The sequence below is a fragment of the Phragmites australis genome, chromosome 2 (assembly GCF_958298935.1).
Source record: "Phragmites australis chromosome 2, lpPhrAust1.1, whole genome shotgun sequence".
Taxonomy (NCBI): domain Eukaryota; kingdom Viridiplantae; phylum Streptophyta; class Magnoliopsida; order Poales; family Poaceae; genus Phragmites; species Phragmites australis.
Genome location: NC_084922.1, coordinates 4,910,749 through 4,917,749, shown reverse-complemented (window position 1 = coordinate 4,917,749; position 7,001 = coordinate 4,910,749).

The following is a 7,001-nucleotide window of genomic DNA, read 5'->3' as shown; positions in this document are numbered from 1 at the left end:
AACTCCATTTGAAGCGTAGCATAGGATACATCTAGCTGTTCACTTCCTAGGACGAGTCTGTTTCATTGAGATGAGCGGAGGAATTGGCATTACAAATGTCAAGTGAACAACACTACAAGATTAGAGGGAGTTTGTTGAATAAATCTTGTCTGTTGTATAGAGGGCCCGTTTTGCTAGAGAATCAGGCGCGTCAGTTAGTTCAGTCCACGTTTTTTCATTTTTTTAGCTAAATTCAGCAGTAGCGGCAAGTCAGGAATAGATGTCATGTGGGATAGCACACGATCTCCCTTTCGTGCCGTGATTTGCTCGATAGTAGTGGTCCATTATCCGTCTTGTAATTCCTTTAAAAATCCAGAAGATCCATGAAAAAAGTTGCAGCATTTTGCGGCACCAAATCCACTGCCCCCGCTGAAGTTCAGAGTTCTGAACATTCTGTTACTGTTCATCGCCCAAAACAAGCTTCAGAAGAACTTCAGTCAGGCCCTAGAGTCTGAATTCCAGCTAGTGTGAGTTTGAGCGATCAAATTAGGTTCTAACATGATGTAGATTTTCTCGAGTACAATGATAACACACAGATTATGTTGTTGGGTTAAGAGATGATCAGTGTGTAAACCAGGCTATATATATGCACATGCAGCCGCTGGAAACTGGAGTAGTACGAAGAAATGATGTTCCAATGGTCCGTGTTTCTTTTCATGCATGAGCTGCCTTGCGATGCAGTCCCGTCTTTTTCCTCATAACTCCCAGGTTTTCAGGGGTGATGTCGCCGGACATGAGTTCGGTGGAGAACGTATGACGGCTAGAGCCTACCGGGGTATGCAGCGCCCAAACTGGAACGCATTTCCCCTGTCGACACATCGATCAAAGCAGGGTGACGAATGCTAGCACCTGAAAGCTACAAGCAGTCGTCGCACAACCTCATGTTGGAAAGTCAATTCTTTTTCTGTGAAAATCATGTTACAAAGTCAATTGGTCTCATGCAGTGGTCTCAGCTATGGACAGGTTTTGACTTTTGGGTCCATACTGACTTTCACTCGCAATGTCCAGGAATAATCTCTCTCTGTATGTTGTAAAGAAAAAACTGTGTCGAAGAGAACCACTGGTTAAATTGGCATCAAGTGCCGGTAGGTGATTGTCAGAGGATCGCGTTGACGATGATGACATATAAAGATAACTTTTTCGCCGCGGTGGCACACACGGGACAAGCTGTTTAGCAGTGGCAGTTCCGGGATTGAACAAATTTGCAGTGACAAGTAAAAGATCATCCCTTTTAAAACCTTGTGAAAGGAGGATAACTGGATAAGGAAACAGATGATGCAAGAGGATTGGTGTTAGCTGGAGATCCATGGGGAATGCGCCCTTTGGACAAACCTGAGTTATTGGAGTAGCATCTATACAAGAGCATGAGGACAAAGCAGGGCACCTCTTACAAAGCAGTCGCAGTACTAGCTGCGCTAGTGTGTGTGTGCGCACTTGACACTTAAGATGATCAGATGTGTAAGAAGTAGGTGTTCAGCTAGCCTAGGATCGATCGAGGACCACCTCCGCGGCTCCGGCTCCGGCTGCCTGCAGCCTGGGGTACGTACGTACGTCAACTTGCCTTTTGAGGCCGTCTTGCTTTCTTGCTCCAAGATATTGCCAGCCCCATGGTGGAAAAATCCCAGATCCATGTACAGCGTGGTATACTGTACATACTCATTATATTTTCCTGCAGGCATTTCTAAACTTTAATTAGCTATTACTGCCTTCATGTACACTAGCACGAAATCATCATGTGTCGACCCTTGCAAGTGGCCCTAGCTAATCAAATCTTGTTTTTTTTTTAAAAAAATTCTTTAAAGTGATTTTTACTTTTAATTATTTGACCAATATATGTATAGTTATGCGGTATTAATTTACTCAAGAAGTATAAGTAATTATTTGGTGCCTTCCTTTTCTTCTTCTTCTTCTTTTTTTTTTTTGCCAACGGACCAGGAAGTACCGTGCATAGCCTCCTGAGTCGAGTGTAGCGGCATGCATGACTCATCCAAAATACCCTAACAAAGAAATAATACGACTCGTATGCAGGTAACAGTCATAACCCTAAAAAGAAATAAATGGCGCATGTTGGCACATGATCCCCATTATTATTTCTGATACCCGATCGACCATTCGACTCATGCATCAGCGAACACCTTTGATTGAGGCATCTATATCCATACACGTAATTATACGCCATGGCGATGGAGATGGCATGGTGCGGAGGTTGAAGAAGGCTTGTGTGGGCCCAAGAGAGTTTCCATGTAAACTGGCAAGTGATAGTGATGAGCCAATGAGATCTCATGCATAACACTGGGTGGTGGTGTTTGGTTCAGTCAATGATAACGCAAATGTAAATGAAATCAAATCGTAGGGGAATCAAAGGTGGAATCTACGATTGCAAGTTTTATTTGGTGTGCCAATGTAACGGTATTGGATACCAAAATGCCATTGCAGATCTACTCAACAATCCCAACCATGCAATTTGATTGCATCCTCGCATTGGATTGCTACTGGACTCCACCTGCACATGCACTAGGGATTGACGAACTCATCCCACGCGTCATGGAGATAGGGAAGGCGACCGTAAGTGAACACGTCCCAGTGAAGCCGGCCAATGATGCCAAGGCTGCTATGGCGAGCTCTGCTGTTGCCATCGCCAGTGCTCGCTCGTCGCCTAATCTGGCCCAGAATCCTAGAAAACTTGCAATGGTTGTTCTTGTTTCTCCGACCTCAAGTGGAGCCTGACTATCTCAGCAAGAATGGCCGTATACGGGGCTTGCGAACCCATCTGGCTAGCAGGCACAAAATGCCACAATAGTGGTGGTGAGGGAGCACGCTATGGAGGAGGCAGCGCTCTGATCGCCGATGGAGCTGCTTAGGCAAGGGCAGACAAAAGGTTTTGTATTTGCTGACTCAGCGGAAAAGCATAGCAACACAACCATATCATTATCTGTTTGCACAAGAAGAAGAGGGGTAACACAATTGTATTAGCCTAGGATTCGACACTGCGTAAACCATTTGCAAGCTAACCGAAACATACACATTTAAAGGAATCAGATTGCACCGTAATTGGATTACGTCCAAAAGTTGCCAAACCCAACAACATCTAGCATGTGGCCAACAGGTAGGAAAGGGGAAGGGGATGTTATATATACAATCCTAGCCTAATATAATTCCATTAAAATCTCAAAGGCTCAATCATGCAAACAGAGTATGCACATCTTTAGTCCCACCATGCTAGTGGAGATAGAGGGAGACCAACATAAATAGAATTATAGCCTCCACCGCATTAGCACATGTGGATGAGAGGATTACAAAGAACACACGCGCACTCGCTCACATCGTTGGGTGGGGGGGGGTGGCGTGTGCACGCAACACCTACGTGAATGGTTTGCAAAATTCTAGTCAATAACTTGCGCATGTGCGTCCTTCTTTTGCAATTCTAGTTTTTCTATGTGGGACGACCAATAGAGATCATATCGGTCGAGAGTTTGATTATGGCAACGCAAGTTAGGTTTTTGCCTCTTTCTCTCTGCTACACTACCATAGATAAACTACTCCATCCCACACATCGCCATGCACTGGCGATCCAGTGAGCACGTCTCCGGAACCCATTGTCCTTGAAATCCTACACTGGAGCAAATAAGGTTTCTGAAAAGCGTTCCACATGACTGCTCACGATGTGCTTCCTATATGTCATCTTTATCATCGACATGATGGTGTCTTCGGTATCGACATCCCAACATCTTCGGCATCTTCTCCAAATGGAGGTCAATCTCCTCCTGCTGTTGCTTTCTCTGCAGAAGATCGATATACTCACTGCAATCGCTTCTATTATTTCCTCTTGTCTCTCATGATCTGTATTTTGCTATTCCTGTCATCTAGTATATTAGATAGATATTTGTGTACGCTGTTACATACATGCCTAGAAGACTCTACCAAGGTATCACTACTGGCTACAAGCTTCAGCTGGTAGTGTTTTGCCTCTCCTTTCTCTCACCTCCCTCTCTCTCTCCTCCCTCTCTCCATCTCTCTCTCTCCCTCTCAATATCTCCTCCCTTTCTCTCTCCTCTCTGTCCTCCTTTTCTCTTTTCTCTCTCCATCTCTCACTCTCTCTCAATACATGCATACAATGAGACACATATTTAATGTAAATTAATAATAAAGACATATTTATTAATATATAGTAATTTACGTCCTTTATTAATACATGCTAATTAATGTCATTCATTAATATGGTGTCATTTGGCAAAATATACGCTGTCAAGTCCCTTGGTAGACTTTCTTCTTGTCACATACTCTCTACTAAAATATGTTATATGAAGGTCTCTCACGTGTAGATGGCACGATCGGTCCATGAGACTCGCTATTTGGGTTGATAACATGTTCCATGAAGAATCGACAATCTGTTCTTGAATGACATGTATTTCAGAAGGGAGTAACACACTTGTGCATTGTTTGGAGCGCTGCGTTTGAAGAATTAAAAGCATTAGTCCTTAACATGTATAGAAATTGAAAAGAAGGCATCGATATGTAATTTCATATATCAACATCATTATACCTGACAGCGTCAACATCCGCTGAATACATGTATAAAAGTAAGAATATAGAACCCGCAGAGATTGTTACATCATTGTTTTTTGAATGGAAAGTAGATAACACTCTTTTTATAGTAGCTTGTGTATGCCCTTTACATGAATGTGAATAGCAATTAAACTTAGACGCAATCGACAAGAAGATTAAATGATCGAGTTTACCTATGTAGCATGTTGATGGGGGCTCTGTAAGTCGTCTTATCTCTCTTTTGTGAATCTAAGGCAATGATCTTGCTCAAATCTGGGCGGATGATAAGGAGGATCCAATGAAAACTGTAGGAATATGCCACACCATAGCGAATTAGTACTAGAATCGAGTTGCCCAAAAAAGTAAAATGGCCTAGCACGCGAACACGTACTTAAAGCTGTAGGGTAAGAGTATGAATTTCTGGTATTTGTGGTGAAACAAACACTTCAATAAGTAGTCCTCGGTGAAGTCTAAACTAACCCTTACAAGTTCCTTATGGACAAACCCAAGATCAATGAATCCTACTTTATTATCTAACTCTTGACTGTATGCGTGGATCACATTCTACGAAAGAGATAAGTTAGACATGCAATTTGAAGATACAAGATCATATAATGTGAATTATTTACATAAGTCACTTACAGAGTCTATGCTCTCACTATGGCCACGTCGAGGGCATCTTCCTTGTATATTTCATACAAGCACTCGAATTTCACCTAGAAGTAGTTGTCACCGTTGAGGAAATATTCATCTTTGTATCTTACGGGAAATGTCTGAAAACCCTGCCTAGACTGCTCCAAGTACCACTGATGTAATCGATGCATTTGAGCTGTAAGGTTTCTTTTCATATTTGGTTTGACCAAAGGTTTTCTCAAGTCAGACGACAATGTAACATCCAACTTTTGGATATCCGCTCTCACAGTAAGCCGTGCTAGTTTCTCTGCTATTAATCTTGAATCAGCCAGGAAGTCAGTAATGCTTGGAGCATCCTTAATGATTGGACCTGGTTTGCTCTTGACATGCTTCTTGGTGATGCGTTCGGAGTCAATTGGTGGCTTACTTGAAGCCACCCCTGTTGGTTTAACTTTGGCTATATTTATGAAAATTTTGATGCTATCTTCAAGCACAACAAGCTTTGGTGGAGGTGCTAGAGGATGAAAATGAGTCGTTACACTAGCATCCATAATCTTTTTGATTTGTTCATGAGTAAGTGAATATACATCTTTGGGCTCCACCAACTTCTTAGATTGTACCAACTTCTTAGATGATGTCATCTTCTTGGATGGTGTGGAATCTGATCATGTTTTCTGAGATGATGGCTAGCTTCTTGGTGGCGCTGGCTTCTTGAGTGATGGACTTAATTACCTAAAGCCCAATAAGGCATGTTTGGCAGAGCTATGCGAAACAAGCCAAATTTAAGCAAGAGCTCCAAAGATGGGGACAATCGATTTGGATCCATTTGCCAACAACACAACCTCTAGAACGACCTAAGAATCAGGTGTATTAAGTCAGGGAAATTGTTTTAGAGAGTTATAAGATATGGATCATACCATGCAAGCTTTAATGCAAGGATGAAGAACACAAAAAACATTTAAAGAATCAAATAAACTAAATGAAAAAAATCAATTAAAAATTAGAGAAAACACCTAAAATTTAGATGATGTAAAAAATCATGTGAAAGGTTAATTGTCCAATTGTGCAGGCTAATCAGCTAGAAAATTATTATATCCTAAAGTCAAGACAGCTCATCAATACTTAAACAAGGAAAAATCAGGAGATGTTGGTATTCTTGATAATAAGGAATTGTATAGTAGATACAATAGCACTTTTAACCATAGAAATTACAATTGTATATCGAAACGACCGTATACTTAGGTTTAGCCACGCAATTGTGCAGTCTAATCAGCTAGTTAAGATAAATTAGTTAGCCGCATTAGCTTATCTATCCAGAATTTAATTAGAGCCCATCTTTTTTATTATTATTATCTCGAGTGCAAAACATGACCGGTGCTAAACTAGCAGTACGAGAACTACTTGATAACTGGTCGTTATAAGTGAACATGAAGGAATGTCACCGCTAACGACAAGAGATGAGTTACAAGGCATTGCCAACGATAGTGACAGTAGTACTACTGCGTAAGATAAAAAGATAATATTTGATCATATCATCATGCAAAGAAGTGGTACTGCATGGGCCAGCCATGTAGCACATGATTCTATTAGTGTATTGATGACATGTACTGGCATAACATGCATGCATAGTGACAGTGGACACACAACATGGAAGCAGCAGCCCGGTATATGCATGCATGGTTCACTCTAGGACAGCAACATGAGGTACCACACACCCGTCCTTTTTTATTTGTCATTTACAACATTAATATGGTCTTCAATAACATATTTTAATATTACTTTTT